Consider the following 25437-nt stretch of genomic DNA (forward strand, 5'->3'; position numbering starts at 1 on the left):
TAGTCAGTGGTTTCTTTCAGTAATCAAAGATGCCAAAAGATACTTTGAAACACCTTAAATCAGGGGCATTCTTTCTGATAGGGAATTCCCCTGACAAGTGAAACTTGACTATAGTTGATGAATATTTAATAAGGAGGTGGGCTACAAAATCTTGAGCTCCTCCTGCTGAGAACATGGCTTGATCATGAGACTCAGCAACCTCCAGCAGTCTGGGCAGGGAAAACCATTTCCATCTGGACCTCTCTGGCTAATTTTCTCCTTCATGAGTTTAGGGTCAACCTAAACTCTAATGAAGGGGATCAAGGACAGGAGTTCTTTCCCCCAGGGAGAGGACTCACCTAGACTGGATTCTATCTATACCCTAAAGAGAAATGAGGTTTCCCAGTTGGGTGCCCAGATGACTTGACCAGAGTTGGAATGCTTCTGATATTCTTGAGGGGGGGACAGGGAGAGGCTTCTCTCTAACCTAGTCTTTTTACAGAAAAGGAAATATTACAAATTATTATTAATAATCAAATGGTACCACATTAAAATTAATTTATCTCATTGGTCTATTTTTGTTGAATAGTGAATTATTTTCCCAAAAGCTTGGATCTTTGTGTTTATCAAACATTAGATTATTATGGTCACTTACTACTGTATATTGCATACCTAACCTATGCCACTGATCCACTACTCTATTTCATCATTATGGAAGCCATACAGAGGGAAATACTTTTCCCACAGCACCTTGGTAAGTATGAGTTTTCTTGTTGCTGGTGAGGTGTCCCCATGTACATCATATGAATCAATCAGTTGACAAGTATTTATTCAGCATCTCCTATGTGCCAATCACTATGCTATACATACATGGTGTCTAGTGTCCTCTGGGGAATAAAGCTTAACTCCCTGAAGGCCTATGGTTCTTTACCTTTATAACTTTTTGTTGGTACAATTGGTGCAATCATGCAATTTGTCCCAATGCCAGTTTGCCAAGGAGAAGTCAGAAGGATTGGTTAGATACTGTGAAATTCATATGCAGTGAAGGCACATTCTCAGATTGAAGACCCAGATTCTTAATTGAATTTTCATATGTCAGTAGTTTGATTCCATGCAGATCACCTTGCTTCTTTTATGGTTGTCACTATTGCTTTAGATAAATGAGGCCTATAATATGGGGCCTTTCTTACCCATGTTAATATTTCTGGCCATTAGTGCATGCAGAACTCATTGCTGACCAGTGGTTCTCCCCATTTCTAGCAGGTAGCATCCAGGTTAGCCTTGGTCAGAATATATTAATGGACTTTTATCAGTCAATTCTTGAAATTGAGTTCCATACACATAACTTTGGAATTCATCAATGGCAAGGCACTACAAAATCAAGAACTTAAGTTTGTGTAAGGAATAACAAGCCTCACTGTCAGTAAGTTCTCTACTAGAAAATGCAGTAGACTTTTGATGCCCTCTAATTTCCAGGTAAAACTTTGCTACAACACGTCTAGGCTAGTGTCAGTGTCTTAACGGAAAGGACTTACCTGAATCTGCATACGTGAACAATGGTGCATAAGTGAAGCATTAATCAAGTTAATTAATTCCCTTTCAGAATTCTCATCTCACCAGTCTTTGAATAGTATCACACAGTTTAGGACTGATTTTCATTTTTTTTTTCTCTTCCTGTTTCTGGTTCTTCTGAATTATATAACTATCAGTGAAAGGCTTAGAAGTCTCATGATGTAGCTCTTTACAAATTTCAAATAGTAGCCACTAAACAGCATTTCTATATTTTCATTCACTGCTGAGTTACTATATTGCCTGTTGTTAAATTGAAAATTGATACCCCAATTTATTCTCATATTAATTATTAATTGAAGAGAAGATTCTGGGAAGATGGCAGAGTAAGTCAGAAAATTCTAAGCTCTCCAGATTTCCTCCACAAACAATACAAAACAGTACCTCAGGGTATATGTAGAGTGTTAACCTGAAAGTTTGGTTAAAGGAGGCAAACAGGCTAGGTGTTATATAAATTCGTATTGTTTATAATTCCCTTAAAGCTAGATGAAGCTGGCAAGCTTGTATGTACAAGGAGTCAAAACCCAAGTTCTGACTGCTTAATGCAAGCTGACAAAGTTTTTATATGTTTAGGACAATCCCAGGATGTCTGTGTCCCTCAGATTTATGATCTCCCTATTTTTTTTTTAAAGCAATTGGGGTTAAGTAACTTGCTCAAGGTTACATGGCCAGTTATTTCTGGGTATAGTGATAAGTATCGGAGCCTGGATTCGATCCCAGGTCATCCTGATTCTGGGGCGGTGCTCTTACTCACTGCATTCCTGGCCACCCCTCCCTATGGTTTTTTTATTCATACCATGAGAAAAGAAGTTTTTTAGTTGTAAATACAGATTGACAAGACAATTGACAAAGTAAGGTTAGTTGGAATTTATGATCTAGGGATGTCTGTGTTTTCCCCTCATATGGAGTATGCCCTCAAGATAAGAGAAATTCCACTTTCCTTTCATAAATGGGAAGAAATACCTACTGTTGACCTTATCTGGTCTTTAAAGTTACAGACACAGAAAAGGGCATTTTTAGAGCAAAGCAAAGCAGTCTGGTTGATTAGTTCATGCTTTGGATCCTACTGGGGGCCAAGAAATGATATTTAATGGTAATTGTTCCCTCCTTTTGGTCAAAGGCAAGCTATAGCTTGGCCTTAAGACCAAGGAAGGTATGGAAAAACCTCTCTCTTCCTCAAAGGGGAAAATCCTCATCTAAGTGGATTGGGGTTTTTTCCCCAACTGCTTCCTGAAATAGGGGCCACTAAAGGTAAAGTCAAATTCTTTGTCAGATGGAGTCTGCCTTTATGGGGTGAGTGGAGAGGTGGGAGAAGTTGCTCTTCCCCTGTGGTTAAACATTCCCAGAGAAGGGCGGCCACTGAAGGGCAATTGCAAACAAGCAAAAGGAGCAGGCTGCAAAGGGGATTCAGGTAGGGAGCATGATGGAAATATAGAGCAACTAAGTAAAAACAAGCTAAAGGTACCAAAACCAATCTTGGGTATGTAAAGGAGCTCAGGTGGGGAGGGTGCTGTTCTTTGTGCAGGTCTGGACCAGACTCTTGGGAAAAGTTGTCTTCGTCTGATGTCCTCTTTTTCAGGATCCTTTGAAACCAGAGGGCAAGGTGTCCTATGGGTTCAGATGTCCACTCAGGAGCAGGGGCAATCTTTAGATGTGACAGATAGATCCAGGAGTCCATATCCACAAGTTGGCAGCTATGGGAGTAATCAGACCTGACAGGGGTTCCCAGAAAATATATGATTTGATAGTAAAGGCATGTAGATATGGTTTAGTTTCTCAACCATGCAGGGCTAGGTTCAAACAATACAATAAAGTTCTTCTTACAGTTTACAGAATTGCACAATTACATTAAGTCAAGTACAGATTAAACTACTTAGATGGCTCACAATAGACTACTTTTGAGAAGAGAGATTTACATGTCACCAAGATAACCAAGAAACTTGAACATGAACCAAACAAATCAACAGAATCATTATTACCAATGTTAACTAACATCCAATTCCTTGTATCCCAGTGACCTATTTCCAATATCCATTTAAACAGCACTTTTTGAATCCCAGATACTTCATGTGGTTATCTGATCCCTAGATGTCCTTTCTTTGACAATAGGTTTTATTTTTAGGAGAGTTCAAAAAGGGAGTTCTGCTTCTCTGGTTCAGATCTAGAAGTTTCCAGATAATTCTGACTTAGTATAAATTAATATAATCACTTAAATTTGGTTCCCCATTTTTAAAACTTCAGAGAATTTCAGTTTATATATTATTTGCTGTTTCTGTCCTTACCTAGATCCTGTACCTGGTATAAAAACCTTTTAAATTGTGAGGGTCTAACCTTAAAATGAGCTAATCTGCCTTTTTAAAATTATCAGACAGATACTTTAAAAAAGGAGAAATAATTTCACTTTTACCACTCTTATACAATTTTTTTTTGCAAAAATCCAAATTTGGGATCTTATTGCCAAAACATAATTAAAGCTTAAATTTCCATGATAGAGAAATTTTGGAAGCCAATCATATACATCTGTATATAATTCTTAGAAGAATCAGTCTGATCCTGTTGTTTTCCTCAAAATTTGCTATCCTTTTGTAGTTAGACATCTATCCCATTACATCTTTGCCTTATTACTTGGTCTAATAATTTCCTCCTTTGAAGGACATTATCTCTATATTATATTTATTTGGCCATGAATATAGGTTATAATTGTAAGCTATTCATTCTTGCATCCTATTATAGTAACTCAGAGATGTTCTAAATTCCATCTATTATTTAATAGATTTATATCATACTTACAGAACTTCTTGATTATATAAATTTGCTATAAAAGAAAAAGAGGGACAATGTCATATACCATAACAGAAGGAAAGAACTTCCTTACCTCTGTGTTTGATTCCAGGTATGAATCATATCTGATAGACAATCATGTAGTCACTAGGTGCTGAAAGCAGCACTTAAGAGTAATCAAGTGGTGAAATTTTTCCTTTTTCAGAAAGGAAACAGCGAGATTTGGAAATAGAGTTAAGAAGATCCTACTAGACCATGTCCAAGGTTGTCTTCAAAACTTTTCCAAGGCACAGACATCCACCATTAGCAGTTTTCAGCCTGCAGCTTATGCTATTTTACAATTAGTTTTATGACAACTATCCCTGTAATCAAAGCTTAGAACAGCAGTAAATTACAGTCCCAAAAAGTCTTAAATAGCAAATAAATAGGGGCTTGGTGTCCTTTGGATAGGGCCATCTCAAATTTGATTGAGTTATTAATTGTAAAATCAAATTGCACAAATTTTCTGTCTTTTTAAAATACTTCCTCACATTCTCTCAACACACTTAAACCATCTGAAACTGGCACAAAGATATGCAGAACAACTATCTAGAGATAGGAGGGCCTTGGATAACCCCATTTGCCCCCAAACCTTCTTATCTATCTCCCCTGTTTCTAATCAAACCTTTATTTATCTCTCCAAATCACTCAAACCCATTATTCAGCTTTCCTTTACATTTTAACTGTAAGACAATAAGTTATTATTCTTTTACCATCATAACTATCTATACTGGAATCCCACCTTAAACAAAGCAAAGAGGTTAATGACTAACCTTACAGGTTGATGAATTTATGCCCTTGTTTCACAAGCCTGTTTATTCTTCCCTAATTATACTTACTCTGGAAGAGACACTTCAGGAATTTAAATCTTTTACATATACATTCAAATATAAATTTTAACTCTTGCTTAGGCCATGGAATGACTACAAATTCTGATCAAAACATCAAGATCTCTTCTGCTTTACAACTTATCACATTAATTTAGCAATAACTTATCTTGAAAACTTAGTAGGCCTTCAAAAAATCACACAAGAGATTTTTCAAAACATTTCTTATGAAAGTATTTCCCCTCTTTAAAAACAGTTTAAATTTTATCCTGATGTTAAGAGGAATAGGCACTAAGCTTTTATGAAGAAAATTAATTGGAAAGTTTTAAATGTTATCTTTCTTCCTCCTTAAAGCAAAAATAAACCTTCAAAATTGGAGTTCATTAAACCAAGGTAGTGTAAAATGTCCTTAAGTAACATAAATTGCTAAGGTATTACAACAAACTAAATTCTTAGTTATTACAGAATTCCTAGATATCACAAAGTTCCCTAGTCAAAAAGGTATTTGTAATGGAGAGATTTTTTTCACAAGCCAAGAAGAATATACCCAATCAAACTAGCCTTATCACAATAACAAGGTTTACCAAGCCTTTAAAATTTACTCAGTATCTTTTCTTTCCTTTATCTTTAAATATATCACTAGAAGCTAATTACATTCTGGAATTTCACATAGATAGTTAATGTGGTAGTCCATAAACCTTCAAATCAACATAAATATCCTTAGATGAAACAGGCTTGAAAAATCACAACCCTGCCCTTTACCAAGTATTCTCATTTGCATAACAGGAAGTCTACAACACAGAAACTTTTGCACAGAGTTTAAAGAACTATGAGTGAATGCATTTCTAAATCACTTTGCATAGAGAATCATTCATCTCATCCTTAATATGTGGCAACTATAACTTTAAATCATCATATATTTTCATAATAGCTATGATTTCAAATGGACAATCTGTTATCATGGTAAATATCAGCAATTTTATTACTACTTGTTTACAATCTAAATATAAGAGTTTCAAATTATCAAATTTTATCACATCTTTAAAAAAACCAACCAAATCACATGCAACATAATCCAGAAAAAAATTGCTGTAACACCATTTCTACTTCACAATAGTCTCTCAAAATACAATTTAGAAATACAGTGATAACACAAACAATAGATTATATCAATCACAAAAATAAATTATTGAGAAGGAGAAAAAAAGCTATTTCAAAGTTAACAATTACATTAAATTAGAGAGGGATAAAAATAATGTTGTATCTAACATATGCCAGCCATCATGTTAAGTATTTTACAGTCATTATATCATTTTGATCCTATAGGAACAACTACTATTATTTTTCCCTTTATAAATCAGGAGACAGGTCAAACACAGATAAAATAGTTTGCCAAAAGTTGATACATTTTGCAACAAGAGCAGAGAAGTGTAGTGTTTATCTATAGCAGAGTTTGGCTTCCCAATGTGTGGGATAGAGACCACCACCAGATCTTTAAAATCTGAGTATGAGTCAGAAAGTAGAAAGAGTCCTTTATTCTTTCTCATGAGAAAGGGCACAGCCTTCTTTGCTCAAGAAGCATCAGCCAGGGAGTGCAAATTGTGGAAGCTCACAGGCTTCTGTTATCCTAATCCTAACCCAGCCCACTCCCCTGTCCAGTCAGTGAGGTGGGCTCACAATCTCAAACTAATTGGAGCAAAGCAATCTCAATCCTCTATGACCATAATTATTTGTGAATTAGTATCCTATTAGAGGACAGTGTTTTCCAGTCCCTCATTATGCACCAAGTTTGGAGACTGCCAATGAGAGTTATAGTTGACAATCCTTTATTATCATAATTATTCATTTGACCCTTCTACCCAATCATAAGGAAACATGCTTCAATCCCTTACTTATGCATATCTACACACCAAATTTGGGGAGCAACTAATGATAGGAAGGCTAGTATTGTTTCCTTTAAGTTTCAGTGTTGTTTCCTTTAAGTTTCCTTACCTTGTCCTGGGGCCTGTGGAAACTTAATTCTTTGCTATCTCTCATACCAGTAGTGATAATTCTTGGAGGCAGGGCTTAGGGAATTCTCAACACAGGCCAGATCCATCCACCTCTCCCTTCCCCCACAACTGCAGAATTTACTTAGCCTAGGGTGCTTTGCAACTGATGGGCCAGGGTGGGCAGAATGTACAGGACCTGGGTGACATTTCCAAGCTTTGTCTAGAAGGGTGGGCTACAAGGTGCCCAGGGAAACAGGTCAGTTAGGACTACTGCCAGTCTGCGAGTATCCCTTCCCTCCTTTTGCCAGGTGAAGAAGTTTTCCCTACAATTCTTCTGCATTATCTTCTCTTAATCTGATCTGGGATGAGAAGGGTTAACAAGAACTTGTGGCTGTTAAAAATCCCCTCTTAACTTTTGGGGAGGGAGTGAGGAATGCTAAGTGATCAAAATTGGGAGGAGATGTGTTAGCATGGCTGAGCTCCTGGAGTTACCTACAGTCTCAAGAGTTTTCTCCAGCAATCTCAATATAATCAATTTCCAGTTTCTTAATGATTAATCCCAGTAACTAAGATGTTTTTAGCTATATCTAACATTTCATTGTAATTCCAAGTTGGTCAGATCAGAAACCACAAGGAAAAGAGTCTTACAGATTTGTTTGTTTCCCTAGCTGCAGCCCTTAGAAATCTCTAACTCCCTGCATTTCAAATTTTACAAGATTCATATCACACATGATACAGACACAGAGACGCACACATTGACAGACAAATTGACAGGACAAATATACAGAAAGAGAGGGAATTAGAGGCTTGTTAGAAATCCCCATCAAGAATTAGCTCTTCTAGATGTTTTGTTGGCCTTTAAACTTAATTTGGTTTTAAGATAAAGTAACTTTGACCATTCCAAAAGAGCCCTATTGTGGTCAATAAAATTTGGGCTATCTTTAGTTAACTAACACTAGTGCTGGTAATACTCATGCTGATTTTCCTAAAATCAATCTTCAAAGGGGACCTAGTTAATGCAAAATGATTTAACATTAAATGATCCCTATTCTCAAAACTAGCTTAAGAGAATTTTGGACTTCAACTAAACAAGTGGGAGTCCTTTGGAAGCTGGGACTAGAGGAACTTACCTGACCCCATCAGGGTTAAGACTTCAGGAAAAATGGATACTGAGGCAACTGAGTCAATAGTGTTGAAGGGATGGACTATTCCACCATTCCAACAATTCATCCCAGTCACAGCACCATAACTGTTAACCTGAAAGTTTGGTTAAAGGAGGCAAACAGTTTAGGTGATATGTAAATTTATATTGTTTATCCCCTTAAAGCGAGACAAAGCTAGCAAGCTTTTACATACAAGGGGCCAAAACCTAAATTCTGACTACCTGATACAAGACTGACAAACTTTTTATATGTTTAGAACAATTCCAGGATGTCTATGTCCCTGATTTATGGTCTCCATATGGTTTTTTTATCCATACCATGAGAAAGGAAGTTTCTTAGTTGTAAATACAGATTGACAAAACAATTGACAAAGTAGGGTCAGTTGGAATTTACAGTCTTGGGGTGTCTGTTTTCCCTTGTATGGAGTATGCCCCAAAGATAAGAGAAATCCCACTTTCCTGTCATAAACCAGAAGAAATATCCACTGTTGACCTTATCTGGTCTTTCAAGTTACAGACACTGAAAAGGGCATCTTTAGAGAAAGCAAAGTAGTTTGATTGATTAGTTCAGGCTTTGGGATATTATTGAGGGCCAAAAAATGGTATTTAATGATTATCAAGAACATCAAAAATAAACAAGTCAGGGCAGAACAATGGTCCTCCTGGAACAACCTCAACCTCAGCCATAGGAATTCTTGCCTCACAAACAAGTGTTGGGGTCAGACAATTGAACAACGGAAGATTAAAGGAATCTCTGCTGCCAGGCATGCCAGGCCCTGTTGTGCTACTGAGACACAGTCCCAGGGGAGAAGTGTTAGAAATAACCATGTGTGAATTTAGGAAAAAATGATTTTTATTTCACATCATTTCAGACAGGTAACTTGACCTTTTATTCCTATTGAAAAGGGCCAAGTAAAAAGTTAAGCTAATTACATAGTCCTTTTTATAATTCATCTAGATTAGAATTTTGCACCTTGAATCCCACTGATTAGCATTTTGGGGCTCATTAAATCCCACACCTTGACCACATTCTCTTATTTCCACTTTTCAATTTCCCCCCTCCTCATCCTCATATACTTTATTATTTTTTTTTTTTTTGCTTTTTGGAGGGCAATTGGGGTTAAGTGACTTGCCCAAGGTCACACGGCTAGTTTTTGTGTTAAGTGTCTGAGGCTGAATCCAAACCCAGGTCCTCCTGACTCCAGGGCTGGTGCACCACCTCCCTGCCCCTACTTTATTCTTTTTTTTTTTTTTTAAAGCAATTGGGGTTAAGTAACTTGCTCAAGGTTACATGGCCAGTTATTTTGTGTGGGTGCCAAGTATCTGAGGCCGGAACCGATCCTGGGTCTCCTGACACTGGGGCTGGTGCTGTTACTTGCTTCACCACCTGGCCGCCCCACTACTTTATTCTTTATAAAAGGAAATGCCAAGTCAGAATATTTTTAGTAGCCTCCTCATTTGTCCGCATCAGATAGCATGAGAAAAGTTTTCTCCTCAATTGCTAATTGATTTGACAAAAGCTTTAGTTTGAAGATTCTAGCCCAGGATATCAATAATAAAAGTTCCATTATCTAATACTGAGCCTGGGTTAATAGGCCTCCTCTTTGCAAATGATACTTAGCCTGGCAGTCCCTTTTGATATACAGGAAGAAGCCTTCTTAGATATGCTGATTTTCAGGTGCCAGCCTCCCCCACTGTCCTCTACAAGCAGTTTTTGTCTCTGACATTAGCCATCAATACAGCTTCAAATCAGGTTTCATATGATTTCTGTTTTTATGTAATTTCTGTGGAAACAAAATTCAATCATATCTTACAGAAAGAACCAGCACAAGAAAGGTGAGTGCAGAAACAGTGGGGTGGGGATACTGCTGGCAATGCGCACTTACAGGAGAGCCAAGTTCTTGGTTTTGGTTTCAGGCCAGTGGGAAGAACTAAAGGTGATAGCCACTGCAGGGTCCTCAAGGAGCAAGAGCACTTCCAATATAGTGCCTATTGGCCCTACCTTTGACTTAGAGGGGAAAAGGAGTGCAGAGGCCCAGGAAAAACACACAAAAAATAGCCTTTTCTTAGCTTTTTTACACTTTACTTCCTGACACATGTTCTTCAGTACAGTTTTATGAACAAGACACCCCATCTCTCAGTTCCAGGCATTTTCTCTAGCCATCCCCCATTCCTGGAATGTTGTCCATCCTCTGCTCTGACAACTGACCACCCTGACTTCCTTTAAGTCCACACTAAATCCTACTTCTTATGGAAAGCTTTCTCTAGCGCCTCTTAATTTCCTCTTTGACCTGGGAGCTCTGGAATTTGGCTAGGAGATTTCATTTTGGGATCTTTTTCAGGAGGTGACTGGTAGATTCTTCCAATTTCTATTTTACCTTCTGGTTCTAGGACATCAGATTAGTTTTCCTGGATAATTTCTTGAAAATATGATGAAATGGGTTCTTTTTTTTTGTATCCTGGCTTTCAAGTTGTCCAATAATTCTTAAGTTATCTCTCCTGGATTAATTTTCCAGGTGAATTGTTTTTCCAACATTTTCTTCCATTTTTTTTCATTCTTTTGACTTTGTTTTATTGTTTCTTGAAGTATTCAACTCCCTTTAACTGCCCTAATAGTGAAAAAAGTTCTTTTAATAAATAAAGTTCTTAGGAGTTACATGTATCACCTTCCCATATAAGAATGTAAACAGTTTAACATGAGTCCCTTATGATTTCTCATTCATGTTTACCTTCATTAACTTCAGTTTGCCCAAATCTAATTTTTAAGGAATTCTTTTCTTCGGTAAGATTTTTTTCCTTTTTCCATTTGGTCAATTCTACTTTTTAAGGAGTTCTTTTTTGTTCCTCTTTTACCATTAGGCCAATTTTTTTAAGGTATTAGTTTTTTTCAGTATTTTTGGTGCCTCTTTTACCAAGCTGTTGATTATCTTCTCATAATTTTCTTGCATGACTCATTTCTTTTCCCAATTTTTGTTATACTACTGTTATCTACTTTTTTTTTTTACTTTCCAGGAATTCTTGCTGGTTATGGGACCAATTAGCATTTTTCTTTGAGGCTTTTTTGGTAGCTGTCTTCACATTGTTATCTTTTTCTGAGTATATGGCTTGATCTTCCTTGCCACCAAATAGTTCTTTAGGGTCAAGTTCTTTTAATTGTTGTTTGCTCATATTTCCAGCTTGTTTCTTATCTTCTAACTTTATGTTAAAGTTGGACTCCACTCACCTGTGGGTGGGATGGCACTATCCCAAGCTTCAGACTTTTTAATGCAGCTGTTTTCTGAGCTCGTTCTGTGGGCCTGCAAGTTTTTGGTGCTTCCAAGGTAGTGTGATCCTGGGAGAGTAATGGTCCACTGCTCCACTGGTCTGCATTCTGATTTTTACCCAGGAAGGGCCCCTGGTCTCCTGCAGTCACAAATGCTAGTGTTCCTCTTTGTTTTGGAACTGTGACCAGGGTCCTTTCTCCCTTGTGACTGCACTTGTGAAAGTGCTCCTTTCCATCCCAGAACCGTGACCCAGAATTGCCTATGGGCCATAGAGCTGCCAATCACTGCCAACTATGCCTAGTAGCAGAAAAGGGTCCCTGCAATCTCTTTCTGATCAATTGTCTACTTCACACACCTTCCCCCACACACCTGTCTCCAAGATGAGAGCTCCCAAAGCTGTTGCTGCTCCTGTGGCTGCCATTACTGCAGCTGCATGTGTGGGTTGAGGATAGGCCACAAGCCCAATGTCATAGACTTCTCCTGATAACCTCACAGGTTTTCTTAGGACAAAAATGTCTCACCCCAACCTTTTGTTGACTCTGCTACTCTAAAATTTTATTTGAAAAGTGATCTTTAAAGTTGTTTGGAGGAAAATGTTGGGAGAGTTCAGCTCAGTGGCTGCCCCTAATCCACCAGAGGTAGATATTCTACCATCCCCTTTGTTCTTTTCTTTGAATTCTATGTCTGTCATGGATACTCTTTTTTTTTCCTTTTTTGGAGGGCAATTGGAGTTAAGTAACTTGCCCAAGGTCTCATGGCTAGTTTTTTTGAGTGGGTGTTAAGTGTCTGAGGCTGGAACTGAACTCGGGTCCCCCTGACTCCGGGGCGGTGCTTTATTCACTGCGCCACCTAGCCATCCCCATCATGGATACTCTTATCATTTTTTTCTTTCTTTTACTTGTGTTATCACTGTGACTGATCTTCTCTCTCTACTCCCCCCCCCATAAAAGATTCTTCCTTATAAAAAATAATTGTAGTCAATGAGAACAAATCCATGCACTGACCCCTTCTGTACCTGTAAGTCCATCACTTCTCTTTCAAGAGGTGGAAAACAAACTTCACCACTGGTCCTTGGAGTCATGGTTGGTCATTGCAAAAACCAAAGTCTTTCAAAGTTAAGTGTCTTTACAATGTCGTGGTATAAATTGTTCTCCTCATTTGGTTCCCTGGACTCTGCATCAAGTCATATAGTACTTTCCATGTTTCTCTGGATCTTCTCCTTTTGTCTTTTCTTACAGAAACATTACAGTACATTCCATACCATATTTTGTTTAGCCCTTCCACAACTGATGATCCCTTAGTGCCCCTTAGTTTCTAGTTCTTTGCTAGAACAATAAGTGCTCCTATAAATATTTTTGCATGTTTTGCTTTTGTTCTTTCTTTTATCTTTTGGTATATAATGGTATTATTGGACAGCTAGTCAGTACAGTGGATAGAGTGCTGGTCCTGGAGTCCAAAGGACCTAAGTTCAAATACAGCCTCAAACACTTTATAGCTGTGTGACCCTGAGCAGGTCACTTAACCCTGTTTGCCCCAGTTCCTCATCTGGAAAATGAGCTGGAGAAGGAAATGGCAAACCACACCAGTATCTTTGCTAAGAAAGCACCAAATGGGATCATGAAGAGTCAGAAATGATTGAAAGTGGTATCTCACCAATCCTTGCTTAAGAATTTATTTAACCTTCTATTTACCTTTTGGGTTTTTTTGGTTTTGTTTTGTTTTTTGCTTTTTGGAGGGGAGAAGGTAGGGCAATTGAGGTTAAGTGGTCACAGTCTAGTTTTTGTGTTAAGTGTCTCAGGCTGGATTTGAACTCAGGTCCTCCTGACTCAAGGGCCGATGTTCTATTTACTGCATGCTGCATACTCCATTTACATGCACTTAGCTGCCCCTTACCTTTTGTTTTTAAAAAAAAAACTAGTTTTTTTTTTTAAAGCAATTGGGGTTAAGGAACTTGCTCAAGGTTACACGGCCAGTTATTTCTGGGTGTGGTGCTAAGTATCTGAGCCTGGATTTGATCCCAGGTCATCCCAACTCTGGGGCTGGTGCTCTTACTCACTGTGCTACCTGGCTGCCCCAAACTAGTTTTTCTAAGATAAAATGTCAACCATCATATTGCCAGCCTGTTGCAATTGGAACCCTTATGCAAATGTTAGCAAAATATACAAGAATGAAGAAAAATTTTATCATTTTTAAGTGCTCAGACTTTAACAAATGAGACTTTATTGTCATATTTTCCCAAGTTTCCCCAAGGCAGTAGACAATGTGAATCTGGATTGGTCCAAGACAGACAAGCTTAGTAATTTTGTTTGAGTTACAGATTGATTGGTATGTGTTGTTCTTCAGTCATTCAGACAAGTCTAATTATGGTCTGTGGACCATACTATGCCAAACCCTTTTGTTCTCTACTATCTCTTAAAGTTTGTCCAAGTTTATGTTCATTGTTTCCATGACACTATCTATCTATCTTATCCTCTGCCATCTTCTTTTCCTTTTGCTTTCCATTTTTTCCACCATCAGGGTCTTTTTCAGTGAGACCTGTTTTCTCATTATGTGGCCAAAGTATTTAAGCTTCAGCTTTAGTATCTGACCTTCAATGAATAGCTTGAAGTATTGACTGATTTGATCTCCTTACCTGCCAAGGGACTCTCAAAATTCTTCTCCAACACCACAATTCAAAAGCACTGATTCTGTGGTGTTCAACTTCCGTAATAGTCCAACTCTCATAGCCATACATTGCTATCAACAATTTCAGATATGCAGTTGATTAACACTCTGATGGTAGAAAGTGAAAAGGAGTTAAGAAGCCTTTTGATGAGGGTTAAAAAAGGAGAAAGGAAAAGCTGACTTGAAATTTAATATAAAAAAACTAAGATCTTGGCAACTTGTCACATCACTTCCTGGCAAATTAAGAAAGAAGAAATGGATGCAGTGTGCTCAAAACTGTAGCCATGAAATGTAAAGGTCCTTGCTTCTTGGAAGGAAAGCAATGGCAAATCTGGACAGCATACTAAAAAGCAGAGTTGGGGCGGTTAGGTGGTGCAGTGAATAGAGCACCGGCCCTGGAGTCAGGAGGACCTGAGTTCAAATCTGGCCTTAACTTAACATAAAAAACTAGCTGTGTGACCTTGGGCAAGTCACTTAACCCTAATTGCCCTACCTTCCCCCCTCCAAAACAAAAAAAAAAGAAAAAGCAGAGTCATCACCTTGCTGACAAAGGTTCAAATAGTCAAAGCTGTGGTTTTTCCAGCAGCAATGTAGTAACTGAATCCGCAGCTGCTTCTGGAGCTCTCAGCCCACAGACAGCAAGGGGATTGATAAACTGGTCAGAAGGCTATTACAGAGATCTTTTTGCTAGCACTGAGGCAGGATTCTGCTGCTTTGCCCATACTTGGATCTGGGTCTTGGGTGGCAGTCCCAGGGTGAGGAGGAGCACTAGCAATAGTAGAACTTGCAGCCACAGTGGAGGGGGGACCCTCATCACAGTTCCAGGGCAGAAAAAGCGCTTGTAGCCACTCACAGACCAAAGCATAGGCCACGAGAGTAGTAAACACCTTTCCTAAGATCATATTACCTTGAAAGACCTGAAAATGTATAGGAAGTATCTCTGAAAACAGTAGCACAAAATCTCTAAAGTTTAGGACAATGCACCCTCCACCTGGAAGCAGAGCCCTACTTTAACAAACAGTTCAAAGTCAACTAATAGGCTGGGAAAATGAGCAAAAAATGGAAAAAACCTCTGATTACTGAAAATCAGAAAGAAGATCAAAAAACACACTCAGAAGAAGACAACAAAGTCAAAGCTCCTGCATCCAAAGCCTTCAAGAAAAATATTAATTGGTGTCAGACCATGGAAAAGATCAAAAAGGATTTTGAAAATTAAGTAAGAGAGGAAGAGGAAAAATTGAGAAGAGAAATCAGAGTGCTGCAAGAAAATAATGAAAAACGAGTCAACAGTTTGGTAGAGGAGACACAAGAAAATACTAAAGAAAATAGCAATTTAAAAAACATACTATGCCAAATGGTAAAAGAGGCCCAAAAAGCCAATGAAGAGAAGTATGCCTTTAAAAAGCAGATTTTGCCAAATGGAAAAGAAGGTTCAAAAGTTCATTGAAGAAAATAATTCCTTCAAAATTAGAGTAAATGGAAGCTAATGACTTTGTGAGAAATCAAGAAACAATAAAATAAAACCAAAAGAATGAAAAAATAGAAGACAATGTGAAAGATCTCAATGGGAAAAGAGCTGACCTGGAAAATAGATCCAGGAGAGATTATTTTAACATTTTCAAACTGCTTAGAAGCCATGGTCAAAAAAAGAGTCTAGACATCATCTCTCAAGAGATTATCAAGGGGGGCAGCTAGGTAGCGCAGTGAGTAGAGCGTTGGCCCTGGAATAAGGAGGACCTGAGTTGGGATACGGCGTCAGACACTTAACACAAAAAAACTAGTCTTGTGACCTTGAGCAAGTTACTTAACCCCAACTGCCCTCCAAAAAGCAAAAAGACAAAAAACGAGATTATCAAGGAAAAGTGCCCTGAGATTCTAGAACCAGAGGGTTAAATAGAAATTGAAAGAATTCACTGATCACTTCCTGAAAGAGATACCAAAATATTATAGGCTCCCAGGAATATTATAGCCAAATTCCAGAATTCCTAGATCAAGGAGAAAAGTATTGCAAGCAACCAGAAAGGAACAATTCAAGTATTATGAATAATAGTATAGGATAATACAAGATTTAGCACCTTCTACATTAAAGGATTAGAGAGCTTAGAAAATGATATTCCAGAGGGCAAAGGAGCTAGGATTACAACCAAGAATGCCCAGCAAAACTGCATTTAATCCTTCAGGGGAAAAAAATGGAAATTCAATGAGAAAGAGGACTTTCAAGCATTCTTGATGAAAAGACCAGAGCTGAGAAGAAAATTTTACTTTCAAATACAAGACTCAAGAGAAGAATGACAAGGTAAAAAGAAAAGGGAGTTAATAAGGTTAAATTGTTTGCATTCCTACATGGGAAGATATTTGTAACTCATAAAACTTTTCTCATTATTAGGGTAGTTAGAATGAGTATATATAGAGGGGACACCTGTGAGTTGAACATGAAGAGATGATATCTAAAAAACTAAATTAAGGGGTGGGAAAGGAGTGTACTTGGAGAAAGAGAAATGGAAAGGTAGAATGGGGGGGATTATCTCACATAAAAGAGGCAAGCAAAAGGTTTTACAGTGGAGGGGAACAGAGGGGAGGTGAGGGGGAATGAGTGAACCTTCCTCTCATCAGAATTGACTCAAAGAGGGAATAACATACATCCTCGATTGGGTATAGAAATCTATCCTACCCTATAGGAAAGTTGGAGGGAAAGGGGATAAGAGAAGAGGGGTGGCATGATAGAAGGGAAGGCAGATTGGGGAAGGGGGAGAAGCAAAACACTTTTGAGGAGGGTCAGGGTAAAAGGAGAGAAAGAATAGAAAAAATCAGGGTGGGGAATAAGATGGAGGAAAATATAATTAGCAATAGTAACTGTGAAAAAAATTTGAAGCAAGTTTCTCTGAAAAAGGCCTCATTTCTCAAGCACAGAAAACTGAGATAAATTTATAAAAATAAGAACCATTCCACAGTTGATAAATGATCAGAAGATATAATCAGTTTTCAAATGAAGTAATCAAAGCTAGAGCTATAGTCATGTGAAAAAATATACTAACTCACTATTGATTGGGGAAATGCAAGTTAAAACAATTCTAAAGTACTACCTCATAAGTATTAGTTTGGCTAGTAGGACAGAAAAGGTAAATGACAAATGTTGGAGGGGATGTGGGGAAAATAAGACATTAATGCATTGTTGATGGAGTTGTGAACTGATTCAAACATTCTGTAGGAGCAATTTTTTTGATCCCCAAAGTCCTATAAAACCATGCATACCCTTTGACCTAGCAATACCACTACTAGGTAAGCATCCCCAAAGAGATTTTTTAAAAAAGGACTCATAGAGGGGTGGAGCCAAGATGGTGGAAAAGCAGGAACTTGCTGGAGTTCCCACTCCAACCACCTCCAATACCTGTAAAAAGGACCCATATGTACAAAAATATTTATAGTAACTCTTTTCTGGGAGTAATGAATTAGAAATTGAGTGGATGCCCATCAATTGGGGAATGGCTATGGTATGTTGTTATGATGGAATATTGTTGCAGGATAAGAAATGATGAGTTGGATGCTCTTCGAAAAAACCTGGAAAGACTTACATAGGCTGATGTAAAATGAAATGTACTGTGTAGGGGCAGCCAGGTGGCTCAGCGAGTAAGAGCACCGGCCCCAGAGTCAAGATGACCTCGGGATCGAATCCGGGCTCAGATACTTAGCACCACACCCAGAAATAACTGGCCGTGTAACCTTGAGCAAGTTACTTAACCCCAATTGCTTAAAAAAATAAATAAATGTACTGTGTACAAAGTATTACAATATTGTAAGATGATCAGCTGTGAATGACTTAGCTGTTCTCAGTAATGCAATTATATATTGCCAAAGTAATACCCATGGCAGCTGCTATGAATATGCAGACATATTTCCAGGGTTGAATAGCAAAATATAACAAACTCTCTTCCTCAAAGAAGAAACTAAGATATTTATTCAGATACCAGAAAGTCAATTCCACCATGGTAGCAAAGTTTATACACATCACCAATCCAAGGAATGCTGACATTCCCAAGCCTTCCCTCCAGTAGGCCTCCCCACAAACAAGCTCACCTAGGCAAAATTCCTCCCTCTCTCACTCATGCTAGCTGCTGCCTCATTCTCTCTCAACTCTGCCTCACTTTCCCTTCCTGCTCTACCCATTCAGCAAGCTCCTCCCACCATGGACTCCATGTGACTCAAGTTGTGGACTGGGACAAAGCTCAAAGCAGGTCACATGAGCCTATTAAGGGACAGTTTCAAAACAATTCAAATTCTCTTAAAATTGCAAATGATCCAAGACGACTCTGAAGGACTTATGTTGAAAAATGTGATCCATCCCCAGAGAAAGAACTGCTGGTGTCTGAATATAGATTGAAACATACTTTTTTTTTACTTTATTTTTCTTAAGGTTTTCTTTTGTCTATGTTTTCTTTTACAACATGAATATTATGGATATATTTTGCATGACTACACATGTATAACCTATATTGAATTGCTTGCCTTCTTAATGGGGAAAGGGATGGGAAGGGAGGAGGGGAAAGAATTTGGAACTCAAAGTTTTAAAAATTAATGTTAAAAATTGTTTGTACATGTAACTGGGGAAAAATAAAATACTAAATTTTTAAAAAAAAGAAATTTTAAAGAATTGGAAGACTGGGGCGGCCAGGTGGCTCAGCAAGTAAGAGTACCAGCTCCAGTGTCAGGATGACCCGGGGATCAAATCTGGGCTCAGATACTTAGCACCACACCCAGAAATAACTGGCCATGTAACCTTAAACAAGTTACTTAACCCTGATTGCTTAAAAAAAAAAAAGAATTGGAAGACTGTAAGGTAATTCAAAATTTGGACTGGCAAGGCTAGTCAGTACTTTGTGAATTCCTATATTTACCTGATTATTTAAAAACAAAAAAATTCAATTACAAAAGATAGCACCTGGGAATTAATTTACTCACCCTCTTCTGTGGAGGAGGATTTGGTAAGGAAAATAGAGACCTTACACCAGAAAGAAATAACTTTATGGATAGTGTTATCCCTTGCAACAGACAGAAATACTGTCTAGAAGACAAGAGTAATATCATAGCAGAAGAACCTAAGGTAGGGATCTTCTCTTGTGAGGATGAGAATCCTATATTACCTATGACAGTCATCTAGCATCTATTAAGTGAATAGTATTAGCACTAGGATACAAAAAAAGGCAAAAGACGGTTTCTGCTTTCAAGGAACTCACAGTCCAATGGGGAAGACAATATAGAAACAATTATGTGCAAACAAAATAAATTTGGGCTGATCTCTGAGGGAAGGCACTAAAATTAAGGATGACTGGCAAAGGCTTCAAATGGAAGGTAGGACTTCAGCTGAGACGTGAAGGCAGCCAGAGGAGATAGGACACAGAGGTGAAGAGGAAGAGTATTCAAAGCATGAAAGATAGCCAATGAAAATGCTCAATCAGAAGATAAAGTGTCTTATGAAAGGAGACAGTAAGAAAGCTAATGTTATTGGATTAAAGAGTATGTGGAGGGAGCAAAGTGTAAAAAGATTATAAAGACAAGAAGAGGTCAGGTTATAAAGGACTTTGAACACCAAACAGAGGATTTTATACTTGATATAAGAGGTACTAGGGAGCAATAAGAATGAATCAGTTTAGGGGCAGCCAGGTGGCTCAGCGAGTAAGAGCATCGGCTCCAGTGTCGGGATGACCTGGATCAAATCCGGGCTCAGATACTCAGCACCACACCCAGAAATAATAACTGGCCGTGTAACCTTGAGCAAGTTACTTAACCCCAATTGCTTTAAAAATAAAAAAAATTAAAAAAAAAAGAATGAATCAGTTTGAGAGCTAAGTATGGATGATGGATTAGAGTGGGGAGATATTGAAGCAGGAAGAATAATCAGCAGGGTCTTGCAATAGTCCAGACATGAAATGATGATGGCCTGCACCAGAATGGTAGCAGTGTCAGAGGAAAGAAGGGGGCATCTTCAACATATGTTAAGAAGCTAGAAAAGACAGGACTTAACAACTAATTGAATTTAGGAGGTGAGAATGAAGACTTGAGGATGACACCTAGGTTGTGAGCTTGGGATAGATATACCTTCAACAGTAATAGCAAAGTTAGGAAGAAGGAAGGGTTTGAAAAGAAAGATAATACTTTTCATTTGGGACATGATAAACTTATACCATCTATTGGAATCTAGTTTGAAGTGTCTAATAGACAGTTGGAAATACAAGACTAGAGAGCTGAAGAGAAGTTAGGACTGAGAGTCATCTGCATAGAGAGTATAATTGATAACATGGGAGCTGAAGAATTTACCATTTGAAATTGCATGTGCCAGTAGCATTGCAACATTGACAGGCATCTAACTTAGGAAATATTAACAGGTTAATGGAGAGCCTTGGAGCAATGACTTATGGACTTGTAGTATGGTTGAGGTTTGCTAAGCCATTAGTTTGCAAACACCTGAGAAGAATTTTGAGGGGGTGTTAAAACACCAGGCCAAACATGCTGTGTGTCTTGAATCTACATTTCAGTGTAGAGAGAAAATATTGTCTGCTTTTGTAGTTCTTGTGAACTTCATCTTACAGAGAATATCAGTTGGTACAGTAAGACCTAAAGATGAACATGAGCAGATAGGATAGAGGGCATGGTAGCCTGGTACACAAATATTAAGAATATGTTTGGTACTTGAGAACAATTACAGAACCCACCAAGTTTTAAAGAGTTGCTAAATTCAATTTATGTAATAGAAGGAAAGATCCACTTATAAATTGTTTAAGAACATCCATCATGGTGAGGATTAAAGAGAAAAAAACCACAATAGTCACACTACAGCCCAAAGCAGAAGCCTTCAGGAAATCAATGGAAAATTTTACTCCACTTAGAAAAGTAATGGAACAAGGGAATGAAGACCATAACAGCTTGATGCACAAATAATACAATCAAGAGACAACAAGAAAGGCAGAATTACTTTCTGTTAGGACTCCAAAGAAGATAGCCATATCAGTCAGTCATTTAATGAGCATTCATTAAATACCTACTATAAACCAGGCACTGTGTTAAGTGTTGGGGTTACAAAAAGAGACAAAAGACAGTCTCTGACCTCTAGGAGTCACAACGTAATGGGAGAGACATCAAGCAAAGAAGTATATCCAAATAAACTATATAGAAGATATATAGGAAATAATTAAAAGAGAGAATACTCTAGAATTAAGAGGAGTAGAAGAGTAAAAGATGGATTTTAGTTGGAAGTTGAAGGAAGTCAGGAAAGCCAAAAGACAAAGACAAGGAAGGAAAGCATCCTCAGCAATTTGGGCCAGTCAGCAAAAATTCCCAGCACTGAGAGATGAAATGTTTAATTTGTGGAACAGCAAGGAGACTAGCTAGTGTTACTAGGTCAAAGAGTATATAGCAGTAAATTAGGTATAAGAAGACTAGAAAGGTAGGAGTGGGGGTAGGTCCTGAAGGGCTTTGAAAGTTCTTTTGTATTTGATCCTGGAAATGATAGGGAGCTATTGGAGTTTATGAGTAGGGAAGTGACATGGTCAGACCTGTGCTTTAGGAAAATCACTTGATGGGAAGAGACTTGTGGCAGAGAGACCAAGAAGCACATTATTGCAATGGTGCAGGTGAGAAGTATTGAGAATCTACCCTAGTGTGGTGAGGAGGAGAGAAAAGGGCATATTTAAGAGATATTGTAGAACTGGTCTAGAAGGATGGTGTTCTCTATAGTAATTGGGAAGGAGAGGGGAATGGTTTAGGGGGAAAGCTAATGAGCTCTGTTTTGGACATGTTGAATTTAAGATATTTATTAGATATTCAGTTTGAGATGTCTAAAAGGCACTTGGAAATTCAAGACAAAAGGTCAGCAGAGAACTTGGGGCTAGATAAGTAGATGAGAGAATCATTAGCACAGAGGGAAACTAAATTCATGGGAACTGATGAGATCATTAAGTTAAATAATATAGATGAAGAAGAGAAGAGAACCGAGAACAGAGCCCTAGAACCCCTCCTAGTGAAGGAGACAGAGAAGGATCTGTCAGACAGGCAGGAGAACTAGGATAGAACAGTGCACCAAAAACCTAGAGAGAAGAGAATATCAAGGAGAAGAGGATGCTCGACAGTGTCAGTGACTGCAGAGAGGTTGACAAGAATGCTGACTGGATAAAGCTGTTAAATTTGTCAATGAGAAGATCACTGGTAAATTTGGAGAGAGCAGTTTTGGTGGAGTGTTGAGATCACAAGTTAGATTGTAGGGGGTTAAGAAGGGAAACAGAGGAAGGGATGGACAGAAGAGATATATGACACTAGTTAGAAGGAATGGAAGGATCAAATGAGGTTTTTGCAGGATGGGCATGTATGTATGCAATAAGAAATGAGTCAGTAGACAGGGAGAAATTGAAGGTAAGTGAGAGAAACAGGGATGACAGAATGTGTAATCTGATGAAGGAGATGGGAAGGAATGGGACCACTTGTGAAGGCAGAGGGGTTTGCATTGGCAAGGAGAAGGGCTATCTCTTTGAGACAAAGGTGAAGTAGGAGATAGTAGCAGAAAGCATCTGAGTAATAGATGAATAAGAGAATGGAAGAGTGAGTTCATGGTGAATGGCTTTAATTTTTTTCTATAAAATATGAGGCAAAAATCTCAGCTGAGAGAGTGAGAGGAAAGGATTCATGGGAGGTTTGAGAAGGTAAAAAAAAGTTTAGGGGAGGGGAGGCTAGGTGGTGCAGTGAATAGAGCACTGACCCTGGAGTCAGGAGGACTTGAGTTCAAATCTGGCCTCAGATACTTAACACAAAAACTAGTTGTGTGACCTTGGGCAAGCCACTTAGCCCCAATTGCCCTCTGGAAAAAAAAAAGCAAAAAAAAATTAGGGGAACTATAGTGGAGAGTGGGATAGTGAGTTGATAAGATGTAGAAGTGATGGAATCCTAATAAAGCTGCCTCCAGCCCCTATATTCTAATTTCATTATAGGCCCAGTCTAAACAGCAGGCCTACTATACCTATCTAGTGCCCCCTCACCCCTGCCAATGTCCTAACTTCCTTATATATGCCTCACTGTTCACTGGAACAGGTGTGTCCATGAACTCTTAGTTTCCACAGAAACAGCAGGTGTGTCCATGTGATGGGAACCTAGCTACTGCCTCTACCTAGTCACTGCCCCCAGACGCGTTCCCACAGAAACAGGTGTGTTCTTGTATTCAATCACGATCATATCATCCATCTAGCCCAAGACAGGACCACGATACCTAACTATCTATATTGACCAGACAGGACCACAATAGCTAGCCAACTGGAGGGCAGCATAACCAGAATGTTTAACCACCGAACCAAAGATAGGACCCCTCCTCCATTACCTAATCCCTTAACAAACCCCTCCTGCCTTTTTAATATTAATCACATTCCTATATTCTATGTAAATTTTGATTGTGTAATCAGCATCTTTATGCTATAAAAATCCATCTTTCTTTCTCTGAAGTTGCTGGTTCCTCTTGGAACTTAGCCCACTTCATGAGAGGCATCAATCTCAATAAATGCCTATAATAAATGCCTCAATAAATGGATTAGAGGTAGTCTGACTCTGAATTCTTTGAGGCAGTTCTACCACAACACATAGTGAAACCGCAACAATTTTTGGGTGGGAGCAACAGAAAGTTGCCTAGTAGAAGTGAGGGCACAGCTGAGGTTAAAAGAAAAAAAGAAGAATATTTACTTCCAAAGATAATCAAAAATATACTTACAAACACACTCCCCCCAACATGTGCAAAGTATAATCCCCTTCCCTTATGCACCACCTCAAACCCTTAGCTTGATTCCCATAGAGCACAATCCCAGTTCCAAGTTCACACTGCCCTGAGGCTCAAGTACCAGGCCCCTTGGTTTCTTAGCATTTCATGCTGAGATATCTGACTACTATACTAACCCATCTTTAATCCTGGTTTCATGATAGCCATGGCTTGACCTCTCAATCTCTGACTGTGCACCTGAAAATGAGGACAAAGGACAAACAACAGGAAGCAGAAACAAATAGCTCAAGGCTCATTTCTTGGAGCTGGGGTAAAAGAGGAAGAACAGGAAAGGGCAAGCTCCCCTCCCCCACTCATTGGTTTAGTTCATGGTTTTTTAGATACAACAGCTAGGAGTATAGTTAAGAAGATGGCAGAAAGGGTCTGAATAGCTAAGGTACTCTGCTTTTTTTTTTTTCCTTTTGAGGCAATCAGGGTTAAATGACTTACCCAGGGTGACACAGCTAGTAAGGATCAGAGGTCTGATTTGAACTCAGGTCTCCTGACTCTAGGGCCAGTGCTCTATCCACTGCACCACCTACCTGTCCTCAGATACTCTACTTTTAAAGACATAGACTGCTAATCAAGAAAGTTAGTGCAGAAGAATTCTGAGAGTTTATTCAATGTCCATTTTTTTTCATTCAGTATAACACTTGTATTGATGATATATATATATATATATATATATATATATATATATATATCATAATATAGTATGATATTTTCATCCTGAGCCCCGGTTATTTTGCTCTTTGATATACATGTTCAAAGACCTACAGTCCTTTAATGTCTCTGTTGCTAGATCTTGTGTGATTCTAATTGTGGCACCATCATATTTAAATCATTTTAATGTTGATGCTTTTAATATTTTATTCTTGAGAAGGCAGTTTTGGAATTCGACTATGATATTCCTATGAGTTTTCCTCATCGGATCTCTTTTAAATGCTGATTGATGGATTTTCTCTATTTCTACTTTCCCCCCTTGTTCTAATGCTTCAGGACAATTTAATTCTTTCTTCTATTATTATATCAAGATTCTTTTTTGTCATAATTTTCAGTTAGTCTGATTATTTTTATATTTTTCTCTTCTTGATCTTTTCTCCAAATCTGTTGCTTTTCTTATAAGATGTTCCACTTTCTCATCTATTTTTTTCATTATTCATATTTTAATTATTTTTTGATCTCTTATAATTTCACTGGCTTCACTTTGCCCAATTCTAATTTTCAAGGTGTCATTTTCGTCCTTAAGATTCTGGATCTCCTTTTCTAAATGGTTGACTTTCTTTTCATATTATTCTTGTTTTTCTTGGATTCTTCTTTTTTTTTTTTTAGTTTTTCCTCCATTTCTGTCATTTGATTTTAAAGCCTTTTTAAAGAT

This window comes from Petaurus breviceps, unplaced genomic scaffold, assembly GCF_028583685.1.
Source record: "Petaurus breviceps papuanus isolate PSGF00001 unplaced genomic scaffold, PetGlider_PUasm1.0 64, whole genome shotgun sequence".
NCBI lineage: Eukaryota > Metazoa > Chordata > Mammalia > Diprotodontia > Petauridae > Petaurus > Petaurus breviceps.